The sequence below is a fragment of the Triticum aestivum genome, chromosome 4B (genome assembly GCF_018294505.1).
Source record: "Triticum aestivum cultivar Chinese Spring chromosome 4B, IWGSC CS RefSeq v2.1, whole genome shotgun sequence".
NCBI lineage: Eukaryota > Viridiplantae > Streptophyta > Magnoliopsida > Poales > Poaceae > Triticum > Triticum aestivum.
Window position 1 is genome coordinate 128,169,603 of NC_057804.1, and position 15,151 is coordinate 128,184,753.

At 49.8% G+C, this 15,151-nt stretch overlaps 1 long non-coding RNA gene across 1 annotated transcript; it reads left to right on the plus strand.

Moving 5' to 3' along the window:
- Window positions 1–1,198: 1,198 nt before the first annotated feature.
- Window positions 1,199–4,126, plus strand: LOC123094613 (uncharacterized). The gene is made up of 3 exons (XR_006445886.1): window positions 1,199–1,229; window positions 1,797–1,854; window positions 4,034–4,126. It is a non-coding gene; the product is annotated as an uncharacterized lncRNA (long non-coding RNA).
- The last annotated feature ends 11,025 nt before the right edge of the window (window positions 4,127–15,151 follow it).

Sequence of the window (15,151 nt, forward strand, 5' to 3'; positions counted from 1 at the left end):
TGACCGGCGGCGGGGCAGACGGGCGGGACAGGTGGCGGGCTCCCATTGGCTGCAGGCGGCGTCGCAGTTTTGTCCGGGAGGAAACGGACATGTCCGGCGGGCGAGAGGGGAAAAGATCTAGGGTTTGGGGGATTCATCCGCGAATTCGGGGGAGGGGAACTAATATATAGGTAGGGGGAGCTAGGAGACTCCAAATGGAGCACGGTTTTCGGCCACGTGATCGTGATCGAATGACCGACAGCATAGAGGGGAGTTTGCTGGGTTTTTGGGCCACTTTGGAGGGGTGTTGGGCTGCAAGACGAAAGGGGCTTTGCGGGCTACGCGGTTAACCGTTGGAGTATCAAACAACCTCCAAATGACACGAAACTTGACAGGCGGTCTACCGGTGCTATACCAAGGCCGCTTGGCAAGACTCGGTCCATTCCGAGAACGTTTAACACCCACTCACAATGAGAGGCAAAAGGGGAACGCCGGAGGACATAGGAGTGCCAGATTGCAAAACGGACAACGGGGAAAAATGCTCCGATGCATGAGACGAACACGTATGCAAAATGAGATGCACATGATGACATGACAAAATGCAACACGCAAGCAAATGACATGGCAACGACGGCGAATCACTGACAGACACCTGGCACATCGAATCCGGGGCGTTACATGGCTAAAGCAGCAGGAGTTGGCAGAGCGACGGATGCGGACGCGGTCATCAACAGGGGCTGCAAGAGAAGGAGCTCAAGTTGGTTCACGGTTTGCCTTTGCATCCTCTCTACCCTCTTCCCTCACTCACATCTCCCCCTTTTCTCATGGATGAGGGCTCGGTTGCAGGTGTGCAGGAGGAGTTGAAGGCTGAGGTTGTTTGACGGCCGGACCAGCAAGAGCAAGGAGCCAACGGTGGTCAATTTCTTGCATCCCATCCTGGACTCTAAAAGCTATAGTTTGACTTTTTGCTTCAATGAATGGTAAAGCACCATGTTGGTTACATTAGATTTGTTTGTCAGGCTTGTCTAAAGTCAATAATTTCTTGATCCATTTTCAATTTAAGTAAACCATCCAGATAATCGTGATTTGTTTACCCTATCCAGTGTTTCTTTTGTGCTTTGTTTTTGTTTGAAGGTTTGGGCTGGAATTGTTGGATATCCAAATGTTTGTGAATTATCCTTGATTAATTGCTTGCTAAAACAAAGAATGCATCCAGCATCACCTCGACCAGGTGTCACAAGAGAACTGAAGTAAATTTCTCAGCTGCACATGTAGTCTTAACATTGCTAGTTGTTGTCCCTAGAAAACATTTATAGCTGTTGTATAAGGATATTGTAGTTTATCTTAGTAGGGAATAGTGTGATGTTTTCTCTATTTTAAATTCTAACATTTTAAACCTCAAACATGTGGGTTCGTTTGGGAAGGATCTTAAGTTGTTAGACTCAGCTGGAATTTTACCAATGAGAATTAGAGACCAGACAACTGCACTTAAGCTTGGTAAGCTACCCATTTGTTCCTTCTACTCGTTGATTATAGGAACAACACATGCATTCATCATACAAACCTGTAGCTTATGTGCTATAAGGTGGACTCGACATAAAAAAGTTTCTCTTCGTCTGCTCTGATTTTGAGCCAAGACCCTTGGTAGTTTGTCTAGCCTCATTGTCGAAAGTATGCATCAGTTAGTTATGACCTCATCTCTTCAGTGAGATGTTTTCTCCATGAAGGTTCCTCCTTACATTGGGTTTATTATCCTATTACGCGTGCTTGATTTCTACTGGATATTTTTGCCGATGATGGATTTCCGTATTGTTCAGCAGGATATCCCTGACGATCACAGGGAACGCTCCAAACAAAAGAAAATAATTGTATCAGGTAAGCGCAATAATTTGTTGATCTCTGCAAGTGAAGAGAAAGGAATCATGTTTCTTACTTTGGTGGTGTTACATGAAACATCAGTTCCTAAGTAAACAAATTATTTGCTTGCCATTGAAAACAAAAATTTGAGCAAATATATATTTTATTGTTCATGATCTTTCTTGTTTTTCTGTATCGAAGTTCATGCTCACTAAATATATATGATGTTGTGATCGTGTCTGATTTGTGCATACTTAATTTTTTTCTTCAATTCTTCCTTATTGATAAAGAATGCATCATCATAGTAGTTTTTATTTAAAATCTGTATGTGGTTGGTGCATCTGCATTCCTAGAATGATCTTTTCTTTAGATTGTGTGTGAAGTTTTTAGATAATGCACCATGTCTGACTTCATAAAAAAGCCATCAATGGCAAGATCAAGTCACACTGAAGTTAAGTTAAAAGGTTCCAGAACAAAGCGGTTTGATATGGAATACAGACTATTTTCATTTTCATTAACATGAAGTCTGCCATTAACGTACTTTGTTCTTAACATTATTTTACCAGATGCAGGGGAATGTCACCAATATTTTTTCTGAAGTGCTATCACCACTGATAATTATCTTTACCGTTTGTCCTTTGAATTGCAGTCTGCGAAGCGTAAATGCTGTACTATTGTTTCTCCCCTGATGCACATGTTTCTCCACAGACAATATCATGTGTGTGTGTGTGTGATCTCTGGAATTAGTTTTTAGGTTATTCTTTGTGTTGAGTACTTCTGTAATTTCCATGGGCGAGTTTCATATTTTCTGTGTATTGTCTATCATTCTTTTAAGTGTTTAATGTTTCTTGTAGTTTTTGATATTTAGTTTCAGTCACGTTTCATTTGTCGCAGACCTACACCTATTAGGAAAAGCATAGTTTCATTTTGATCATGTTTCTTTTAGTTGTTCAGTGTTTGTTCATTAATGTAGCAGAGTAAGCAGTACATTTTGTCCATTAGTTAAATCACTCATGTCACATTCAGTTGATTAGGTTCAGTTTTTGTTCCTTTCTTCTTCGTTCCTTTAGTTTTTTGTCCCTTTATTTAGTCATTGTGCTTGCACCATTTGTCGGTATTTAAGTCAATATAACTATTTAGTCCATCTCAATGGACCCTTATAATTCTTGATAGTTTCTCTCTTCAATAGATCAGACTTTTCCGCTTTTTCAGTTAGGCTAATTTATGCTTTCTATTTCAGTTTTTAGTCTTCACTTGATTTAGTTGGACAGTGTGTTCAGTATTTCAATAGTTCAGTTGTTTCATTGATTGACATGTGCATTCTCGTACTTAGTGAAGCATCTTAATGCATTTTCGTACTTTGTGAAGCATCTTAATTTGATTGATATGTGCATTCAGTTGAGAACTCAAGAAGTAGAACAACTGTGTTTCACTTCTTCAGATGGTAATTTTTATCGGTTATAGACTTATAGTTACAATTACTAGAAGTAGCAAAGGTCTGGGTTTGTTTAGACCTTGAGTTGGTAGCTATGCTTTTTTGTTTCAGATCATATGTTGGTACTTCATTTTACTCAGATCATATGAAGGTGAGTGTAATTGTGTGATCTGGATTAGGACGCAATGAAATTCACAAGTAGTAGAAGTACACTGTTTTTTACTTTCTTTCAGAATGATTACTACAGAAGTACACCGCTGCATGGTAAATTATTGCCATGGCCTCAATGGTAGTTCGTACCTGATAGTTATATATCCTACGAGTACCGGATGGTCAACATCCTCACCTGACAGGTATAGATTCCACATAGTAGCCTAGTAGTGCATGGAAAAACTAGGTTCAGTCCGAAGTCTGAACCCCTGAAGAAGCAAAAGCCAAAAAACAGAGATCAGACGACTAAATATGAGAGTGCATCTTCTCCTTTTTTTGTCTTTTTTGTTGAGTGTGCATCTTCCAACCTGGTTGTAGCCTATAGGCTATAATCAACTCAATTTTGTTTTCTTCATGTGATAGCCAGGACGACCACTTTTACATTCATCTTTTTTGTTTGTGAATTCAGAGTTTCTATTATTGCAACTGCACGCTCCAGTCATGCTGAATACATGCGTACATTTAGTAGAAGGAGATACATATTTAAGTTATGCTCCTCATTCAACTTTTGTCACACTTGTTTAGTAATCAGTACAACTCATTCTGCTTCAGGATGGAAGCTTCGAATGGCTAGCAGAACCGAGGCCGCAGGGACACCGTCGCATTGAGGTAGTGCCATGGCCGTAGGTGCTGATGTCGCATGGGAAGCACCGCGGCCGCGGGATCTCTGTTGTGTAGTGCCACAGGCTTTGACTCGGTGTTGCGTGATGGAAGAGCAGTGGTCAAGTTCGACAGCACTGAAGCGAGATGTGAGATCCCAGCGCTCCAAATGACGGGTCGTGGCCGTTGGAGGGCCAACAGAGGACAAGGGCTAACAACCGTTGGTGGAGGGAGAGTCTGAGAAATCATGAGCTTTTTCCTTCTATGAAAAGTGATAAAGTTACAACATAGTTTGCTCAAAGGTGTGCATCAGTGCAGATTGAGCAAGGCACAATCTGAGAAGAAAAACACAAAATTAGAAACAGTGTGTGTCGGTGTACTAGAGTAGGGGTACCCTAGTATTCCAAACTTGTGCACGGGCAGTTGCAGCACCCCGCGGCAAGGCTTGCCGGGTGACCGCCAAGGTCCTCCGTGGTTCCTTTGGAGCCATTCAAGAACAAAATATTTAAGCCAAGGAGACAAGGCCCCGGCAAGAGGAGCTTGCCGGGAAGGCCAACCAAGACATTGCAAGGAACTTGCCGCGACGCGCCACGCCTCCCGGCAAGGCCCGGTGAGCGACAAGCTTCCGGACGCGACAAGACAACGGCCGCGGCAAGGCGCTTGCTGCGGCAGGCTACCACTCTGTGCCCACGCTCCAGCACATCCACCAACGTGTCGCCTTGGGGTCTTTCCAGGCGCGCGTGGCAGGAGGCTGTGCAGCCAGCGGTGCGAGGTGGCGAGCGACGCTGACAAGATCGCCATCGTGGCAGGCGGTGACGCCCCTGACGGTCCTTTTTGCACTATTTGGGCGACGCAGACGGGCATTCAATGCCCTTGTCCCCTGCCGTCAGGGTTAGGTAGGATGTACTGTGCAGGTAGCTGTACCAACCACCCCTCTTTTTCCATTTTTACCCTTGTCTACGTTGCCACCTGTCGGTGACCCCTTGAGCATATAAAAGGAGGCCCATGCGCAACGTAGTGAGGGGGGAGGTTCGAAGACCAGAAATCACTCACGCTCGGTCTCGTTAGCAGCTCGTGTGTACTGTAGCACTCAGCGCTCCCGAGCAAGAACTCAATACAATTAGACAAGCAGCAGTAGGAGTGTTATCTCTCCGGAGAGCTCCGAAGCTGGGTAAAACTGCTCGTGTGCCTCGCCTCGATCTGCTCTTCGTGCGATCTCCGCCCCCCGCCGAACCGAAAGGGGCCCGGTCCGCCGGTCCCCATAGGTGTTCGTGGATCAGCTTCCCCGACATCTTTGGCGCGCCAGGTAGGGAGGCGTCGAGATTGCGTGAACCTGATCCGGCATTCACACGAGCTAGATCTTCATTTTCTTCATCAACATGCCACCGAAGAAGAAGACTTCGGCGGCAGCTGCTCCGTCCACGTCACTTCCACCACCGCCGGAGCAAACGGGTGGTGGATTAGACGCCGGCGGAAGAACGGACGTCGACGAGGAAGCTCACGATGCTGCCAGATCCAAGGACAAGGCTGCACATACCTCGGCGTCCGTACACGTCCCGCGCCCATCTCAGGAGGCACAGGACCGACAGCGTCATGGTATTCGCAGTACCATACGTTCGTTGGGACAAGATCGAGCTGGTGGATCTCGGGGAGCTCAAGACCAGCATGCACGCCAACGTGTTGGCACGAGCGAGACACGGTCGCCTGGACGGGATGCTGCTCCTTCTAACATAGTTAGAAGTCCGAGCATATCCCGCTCCTCGCACCGTTCGCCACTGCCGCCCACCACTCCAGCAGAAGTTTTGGCGCGAGCTCAGCTGCTCCTGGATTACCCTCCAGCGGAAGACAAGATCGACCAATGGAGGGCCACCATTCAGAGTCTCATCGGCTTCGCCAACGGCGACACTCCGCGGCAGCCAAGTGCATCGCGGCCGCGGCAGGACTGCCAGGCACGAGCCGGTGGCGACAAAGCCGGTGGGGGTGCAACCACCATGCACTCTCCACCCCGAAGGCCAAGATCGCCGACTCGTCGGATCCACCTCGACAGCGACTCCACTGCGTCATCGGATCCACGAGCTCATCGCGATTAGCGCCAAGTTCTTCACGAACGACAGCAAGAAGACGCTCGTACTCGCATCAAGCGCCGAAGAGAAGCGCGACGTCAATCCGACAAGCGCGTTGGGCCCTCTGTTGACATGCATGCGCCAAGGGAACCAGGCGACTTGCCGTACGCGGTAGGTTGCCCTGCATTCACTCGTGAGCTGTGGCAAGTCCAGTGGCCCAACACGAAGAATTTCAAGCCAGATGTACCAGAGAAGTACGACGGCAAGACGCATCCGTCGGAGTTCCTCAACATCTACACCATCGCGGTGCATGCTACCGGAGGACGGGACGACAAGATCCTTGCCAACTACTTCCCGCTGGTGCTCAAGCCCAATGTCAGATCCTGGCTCATGCACTTGCCGGACAACTCCATATCCTCCTGGGCTGATCTGTGCCATCAGTTTGTCGGCGCCTTTACAGGCGGCCACAAGCCTCATGGCCAAGAGAGCGATCTTCATCTGCTCGCCCAGAAGGAAGGAGAACCCCTGCGCAAGTACATTCAAAGATTCAGCCGCGTACAGCACAACATCCCAGATGTCCACCCTGCCGCGGTAATCAGCGCGTTCCATCAGAACGTGCAGAACCGCAGGATGCGGGAGGAGATGGCGATGTGCAAGATCAGAGATGTCAGTGAGCTATATGCCCTGGCCGACAAGTGTGCACGTGCTGAGGAAGGGAGGAAACTCCCCGGAGAGAACACAAGAGCAGGAGGATCTGATAGTGAGGAAACTGCCCCGGCAAGGAAGAACCGGCGGTGGAACAACAGGAAGAAGAAAGGCAAAGATGTGCTAGTTGTTGAGCAGTCTGGCAAGAAAGCCGAAGCTGGTAGCTCCAGCAAGGAGGTTGCCGCAGCTGTGGCGGTCGCCGACAAGCAGGACAGTACCAACAAGCAGTATTGCAAGATCCACCGCACCAAGGGCCATGACCTCCAGAGCTGCAAGAAGGTCGAGCAGCTTGTTGAGTAGCAAAAGGCTGAATACGAGCGGGGTGACAAGGAGAAAGCCCAGGAAGGTGCTGGAGGAGCCAGCAGGAAATGTCCCGGCCGAGGAGGACGCCGCGGCAAGGCCAAGCAGCGGCAAGGAGACAGACCTCCCCGCGGCCGCGACAAGGATGAAGACGACGATTACGATGAAGATATGGATGAAGATGAGACCGATGAGCAGGAGTTCCAGAAAGCCACAGAGGTCCTGTGCGTTGACGGTGGTGCTTCTCTGCATACTTCACACCGCCAGCTCAAGCAGTGGGTGCGGGAAGTCAATGCGGCAGAACCACCCGTCGAGTCACGCAAACCTCTGAAATGGTCCAGCACGCCTATCATCTTTGATATTGAGGACCACCCAGATCGCATAACTGCGCTCGGGTGCTTGCCGATGTTGGTTTCGCCAACTATCCGCAACCTCAAGGTCACTAAGATGCTAGTTGACGGCAGGGCCGGCTTGAACCTGATCTCCTCCGCGGTGCTCCAGAAGCTTCAGATCCCTGATGGCGAGCTCGAAGAGACTGGCACGTTCCAAGGAATCAATCCGGGAAGGAGCAAGCCAAAGGGAAAGATCATGTTGCCGGTGACATTTGGCAGCGAGTTGAACTTCAGGACTGAGAGGGTCACTTTTGACATTGCTGACTTTCCATTGCCTTACAATAGGATACTTGGCCGTCCAGCACTCGCCAAGTTCATGGCAGCCTCTCATTATGCATACAACGTACTGAAGATGCCAGGCCCGATAAGTGTCATCTTTGTCCCTAGCAACAAGAAGGATGCTCTTATCTGCGCTGACAAGATCTACCGGGAAGCAGCAGCCGCAACAGATCGCAACTCACTTGCCGCTGAAGCTCCCGGGGGGAAGAAGAAGACCAAGTCCGGCAAGAGCTCTGATGCCCACTCCAGCAAGCGCACCTCCTCGGAGTGCTGCGCTACCGTCGAGGACGCACCATCGAGCTCCACCGGCAAGTGTAAGAAGACAATGGCAGCTCCACCAGAGACCAAGAAGGTGTCCGCCAAGGAGGACGGTACTGGTGGTACCTTCACCATCAGTGCCACTCTCGACCCTAAATAGGAAAGCGCGCTCGTTGCTTAACGTCGACGTGTTTGCATGGCAACCGTCTGACATCCCCGGTGTTCCCAGGAAAGTAATCGAGCACCATCTTGCCGTCTGTCCTCATGCGCGGCCCGTCAAGCAGAAAGTCAGGAAACAAGCATTGGAGCGCCAAGAATTCATTGCAGAAGAGATCAAGAAATTGGAAGCAGCAGGCCTTGTCAGAGGAGTGCTCCATCCTACGTGGTTGGCCAATCCTGTAGTCGTGCGCAAGGCAAACGGGAAATGGAGGCTGTGTATTGACTTTACTGATGTTAATAAAGCTTGCCCCAAAGACCCATTTCCCTTGCCGCGCATCGACCAGATTGTTGACTCCACGGCCGGATGTGACTTGCTTTCATTTCTTGATGCATACTCAGGATATCATCAGATCTTCATGGCAGAAGAGGATGAGGAGAAAACCGCATTCATTATCCCATGTGGCACATACTGTTTCGTACGGATGCCTTTCGGTTTGAAGAATGCTGATTCAACATTTGCAAGGGTAGTCCATGATGCTTTTGAACCGTAAATGCACAGAAATGTGGAAGCCTACATGGATGACATAGTGGTCAAGAGCAAGGACAAAGCGACCCTAATTCAAGATTTAGACGAAACCTTTGCAAATCTGCGCAAGATCAACCTCAAGCTTAACCCCGAGAAGTGCGTATTTGGAGTCCCCTCTGGCAAGCTTCTTGGGTTCTTTGTGTCTCAACGCGGAATTGAGGCCAATCCCGACAAGATCAAGGCCATCGAGCAGATTGAAGCACCAAAGCGCGTCAAGGATGTACGAAGACTTGCCGGTTGTGTAGCTGCTCTCAGCAGGTTTATCTCTAGGTCTGCTGAGCGCGCCCTGCCATTTTTCAAAATTTTGAAAAAGGCAGGTCCAATGAAATGGACTCCGGAAGCGGAGGCTGCGCTACAGGACTTGAAGAGATACCTGTCCTCCACTCCAACACTTGTCGCACCTAAGCCACAAGAGAAGTTGCTGTTATATATAGCGGCAACCAATCAAGTGGTTAGTGCTGCGTTAGTGGCAGAGAGGGAGGCGGACGATGAGCCGACAACCACGGCAAGTGCATCCAGCGACAAGCAAGGGACTTCACCGGCAAGCTCTGGTCTCGACAAGGATGGATCTGTGCAGGAGCATGAGAAGATGCAGAAGAGAATGGTGCAGCGCCCAGTTTACTTTGTCAGTTCCCTTCTGCAGGGGGCTAGGTCAAGGTACTCTGGTGTGCAGAAATTGCTTTTCGGCCTCCTCATGGCCTCGAGAAAGCTGCGCCATTACTTCCAGGCACATGAGATCATAGTTGTCACTCGCTTTCCGTTGAAGAGGATACTGCAAAATCCAGAAGCAACAGGCAGGATTGTCGAGTGGGCACTAGAATTGTCAAGCTTTGGCCTCAAGTTTGAGAGCACTTCAACTATCCAAAGCAGAGCATTGGCAGAGTTCATAGCAGAGTGGACACCAACACCAGATGAAGAAATTCCAGAAATGAGCATCCCCGTCAAGGAAGCAAGCAAAGAGTGGCTGATGTACTTTGATGGTGCCTTCTCGCTGCAAGGCGCCGGTGCTGGTGTGCTACTTGTCGCACCCACCGGAGAGCATCTCAAGTACGTAGTCCAGATGCACTTTCCCAAGGAGCAAGCAACAAACAATACTGCAGAGTATGAAGGTTTGCTTGCCAGCCTCAGGATCGCAGCAAACCTTGGGATCAAGAAGCTCATTGTCAGGGGTGACTCATAGCTTGTCGTCCACCAAGTGAACAAGAGTTACCAGAGTCCGTTGATGGAAGCTTATGTTGATGAAGTGAGAAAGCTAGAAGAGCATTTTGACGGCCTGCAGATGGAGCATGTTCCAAGAGCTCAGAACGACATAGCTGATGGCATGTCGAAGTGCGCCGCACTAAAGTTACCTGTGGAACCAGGGATCTTTGTGCTCAAGCTAACTCAACCATCCGTAATACCATCAACTGGATAGAACAAGAAGAGAAAGTTGATTTCTGGTGACTACTTTCCGGCAGAGCTCCCCGAAGCCGCCGCCAAGAAGATCCCCAAAATCAGCGCCAAGAATGCTGAGGAGCAGCCTGCTCCGACAAGCCTTAGGGATTGTTCCGTTGAAGCGAACGCTCCCAACAAGTTGTGCTCCGGCAAGCTTGCCGGGGAACATCAAGCTCCGGCGGAGCCACAGGTCCTCGCCGTAGAAGCGGATGTTCCCGCAGCAGCAGATGTGCCTTTAGTCCTTGTTGTCGAGCCGCAAGCTCCAGCATGGGCACAGCAGATTGTCCATTTCCTTCAGACAGGAGAACTTCCCGAAGAGCAAGAAGAAGCGGAAAGAGTAGCCCGACAGTCAAGTATATACCAGTATGTCGACAACACACTGTACAGAAGAAGACTCAACGGTGTGAAATTGAAGTGTATTCACCGGGAAGACGGACAAAAGCTATTGGCAGAGATACATGGAGGCATATGTGGTCACCACATTGGCACAAGAGCACTTGCCGGCAAAGCGTTCCGGCAAGGTTTCTTTTGGCCAATAGCCCTCCAGGATGCAACTGCACAAGTAACCAAGTGTGAAGCATGCCAGTTCCATTCCAAGCAGATACACCAGCCAGCTCAAGCTCTCCAGACGATCCCTTTATCCTGGCCATTTTCGGTCTGGGGGCACGACATCCTCGGCCACTTTCCCCGAGCTGTCGGGGGCTTTGAGTACTTGTACGTTGCGATCGACAAGTTCACAAAGTGGCCGGAAGTGGAAGCAGTGAGGAAGGTGACAGCACAGTCAGCAGTCAAGTTCTTCAGGTCGATTGTTTGCCATTTCAGGATCCCTAACAGGATCATCACCGACAACGGCACACAATTCACGAGCCGCACCTTCATGCAGTACGTCCAAGATCTTGGCGCCAAGGTCTGCTTCACTTCTGTTGCTCATCCGAGAAGCAACGGTCAAGCGGAGAGGGCAAATGCTGAAGTGCTGCGCGGGCTCAAGACCAGGACTTTCGACAGGATGCACAGGTGCGGAAAGAACTGGATTGAGGAGCTGCCGGTGGTTCTTTGGTCGATGAGGACGACACCAAATCGAGCCACTGGCCAGACACCTTTCGCTCTAGTCTATGGAGCAGAGGCAGTTCTCCCCACAGAACTCGTATACGGGTCACCTCGAGTGCTCGCTTATGATGAGCTTGAGCAAGAGCAGCTGCGACAAGATGACGCGCTGCTCCTTGAGGAAGACCGTCTTCAGGCTGCTGTACGAGCTGCTCGATACCAGCAAGCTTTGCGCCGCTACCATAGCCGCAAAGTTAATGCCAGAAGTTTCGAGGAAGGTGACCTTGTTCTTCGGCGCGTTCAGTCCGCCAAGAATTCCAACAAGTTGACGCCAAAGTGGGAAGGCCCTTATCGGGTGAAACGAGTCACTAGGCCTGGCGCTGTCCGCCTTGAGACCGAAGATGGCATTCCGGTAAGCAACTCCTGGAACATTGAGCATCTTCGTAAGTTTTACCCGTAAGGCGCGGTTGCCGGAACCTGTTCCGGCAACCACCTTTTGTACAAGTCTTGCCGATGTTGCATGTAATCCTTTGTACAAAGCCGGGCGCAGATCCCGTGCATAAGTAAATCTCATGTGCTCCGCACATCTTGTTAATTTCATGCTTTCTACTTTTTACTTTGCATGTATTATCTGACACTTTGTGCAGCACCTACCCCCGGTAAGCAATAACGAGCCGTAAGGCTCCATATCTTTTTTTTCTTTTTTTTCTTTCTTTCTCTCAAAAAAGAAAGGAAGGTTCCCTGGCACACAAGTTTGCCGGGGGGAAAGGAGAAGATAATGGTGTGGACCAGGCGTCGTTCAAGCAAGTTTTTGCCTTACCGGAAAGCAAGTGACAGAAAAGCTAAGTTGCCAAAGTTTGAGCAATCAGTTTTAAATTTTTAAGTTATCTTCCTCGAACGACCGTACTTTGTATGGAAAACCTGTGCGCGGAGGAACCAACTCATAGCTAGTTGCGCCCTTACTTTGTTTCGAGTCTGCTCAACAACTTAAGTGAGCTGCGACTAGTTGCGACAAGGTTTCTTGTCGGAAGCGGCACCGCTAGCAGGCTGCTGACGTCCCGCACTCAGCGCTCGCGGCTCAGGTGCCTGCGCCGACAAGTTCCCTAAAAGCATAGGGCAAAAACATACAAAGGAAGGAATCAAGTAAAGGAAATAACATAGCAATCTCTACCCAAAATAAAGTTATATTACAAGATAGCTTGTCGCAGCTCTAATAGATTGTTCTCGTGACATGACCAGCAGCGACAAAGAGAAAGAGAAAACGGGCGTCCTAATCTACACGATCGCCCTCAACCCTCTTGATTCCGCTCACCTTGTCCACAATGGGTGCGACAAGGGCCTTGAGCGCCTCCAGATCAGCATCCGGCGGCAAGGACCTGAGGACGTTGGTGAGGTTGAGGCCTGGGTTGCGGAAGGCCACCTTCACCAGCACCTTCTGAAGAACTCCCGCGCACATCTTGCGTGACTCGTCGGCCAGCTGCTTTGGGATCTTCTCCGCGGTGCTGCGCCTCGACCGATTTCACGCCCTTCCCCTTGTCGGCTTTCGGAGCCATGGCGGAGGCTGTGGGGGAGATCGACGGTGTTGGTGATGCTGGTGGCAATGGGGGGCGGAGCGCTGCTCTCTTTCAGCTTCGGGAAGAAGGGGGGAGCGGCGGAGATTTGTGAAAATGGAGTAACAACCGGCAAGATGGGTGAACTGCCCCTGTTTCCCCTGCTTATAAAGAGGGAGGGGGCGGACGTTTCGTCCTTCCGAATAAAACCACCCACGATCTCTCCCATGACGCCGCATTCGATGCGTGCCGTTGGGGGAGGGCGCGGTGGATACGGAGTAAGATACGGCGTAACCCAGGCCGCGCGTGCCCGTGCCCTGTTTTGGGCCTGGCCCAACAGCGCTCGGCACCGTGTGTGGCCCAGGCCCGGGGGCTCCTGTCGGTGTACTAGAGTAGGGGTACCCTAGTATCCTGAACTTGTGCACGGGCAGTTGCAGCACCCCGCGGCAAGGCTTGCCGGGTGACCGCCAAGGTCCTCTGTGGTTCCTTTGGAGCCATTCAAGAACAAAGTATTTAAGCCAAGGAGACAAGGCCTCGGCAAGAGGAGCTTGCCGGGAAGGCCAACCAAGACATTGCAAGGAACTTGCCATGACGCGCCACACGTCCCGGCAAGGCCCGGTGAGCGACAAGCTTCCGGACGCGACAAGACAACGGCTGCGGCAAGGCGCTTGCCGCGGCAGGCTACCACTCTGTGCCCACGCTCCAGCACATCCACCAACATGTCGCCTTGGGGTCTTTCCAGGCACGCGTGGCAGGAGGCTGTGCAGCCAGCGGTGCGAGGTGGCGAGCGACGCTGACAAGATCGCCATCGTGGCAGGCAGTGGCGCCCCTGACGGTCCTTTTTGCACTATTTGGGCGACGCAGATGGGCATTCAATGCCCTTGTCCCCTGCCGTCAGGGTTAGGTAGGATGTACTGTGCAGCTAGCTGTACCAACCACCCCTCTTTTTCCATTTTTACCCTTGTCTACGTTGCCACCTGTCGGTGACCCCTTGAGCATATAAAAGGAGGCCCATGCGCAACATAGTGAGGGGGGAGGTTCGAAGACCAGAAATCACTCACGCTCGGTCTCGTTAGCAGCTCATGTGTACTGTAGCACTCAGCGCTCCCGAGCAAGAACTCAATACAATCAGACAAGTAGCAGTAGGAGTGTTATCTCTCCGGAGAGCTCCGAAGCTGGGTAAAACTGCTCGTGTGCCTTGCCTCGATCCGCTCTTCGTGCGATCTCTGCCCCCCGCCGAACCGAAAGGGGCCCGATCCGCCGGTCCCCATAGGTGTTCATGGATTAGCTTCCCCGACAGTGTGCATCATGTGTATGTTGGTGAGCGACGCTGTTGGGGGCCCGGTTATGGTGCAGCCCTTTGGCGTGGTGCCCTCTTGCGTTGCCGCTATGGTCGCCTCATGTTGTACGGGAGGAGATAAGTCAATCCCCAATTAAGATGCACAACTAAGATCCCCAATTAAATTGTCCACATCATTATGGAAGGGGAATGATTGGATAACAAACTTTATAGATTTAGTATCATATCATTCATTTGTGACAGCATGATCTTAATTGCGCATCTCAGAATATTTTAGGCCCTTGCTCTTGGAAGATTAGACTGATGTGGTGTTGCTTTATAAATAAATGACATGCTAACTTACCAATTTGATTTAGATGTGTAGGCAAAGGCAAAAAAAAGAGAGAATCACAATCTCAGGTTTAGGCATCCACATGGCCACTGATCACAAAATAAGTAGGCACAGATGCAGTATTGTGATTTTCAGCAAGAGAAAGAGAACTAAAGTTAATTGTTCAGATTTGAAGCTACACTTGAACCTTGTCCTAATAACTACAACTTGTTCAAATTTTAAGCTACACTTGAACCTTGTCCTAATAACTTCAACTGTTGTGATGTTGCTCTTATATAAATGCCTTGCTTAAATACTTGGTTAGGTCGAATGTATAACAAAGAGAAGGCTAGACGAACCATGCTAGAAATAACATTAACGTGTTAAGCTTCAGATAAGCCAAATATCTTGTGATAAGCTTCCATTGGAATTACCTGAGTCTGAAAAGAAAGCACAGATGTAGCTATCCTATGTTCTACATGCAGGCAATGCTTGCGTGATAAACATATTGTCAATATACATGATTTAACACATGGGCTTTCTACTGCCAATACCGAAAATGTCCTTGCAAATTGAAACTATTTTCATCGACAACATGGCTTTACCGGGTCTCTGCGCCATTTGGCGCAACGGGTCAACTAGTACTCAAAATGTCTGGGTATCATAATCACTTGACTCAACTGGGAGTTG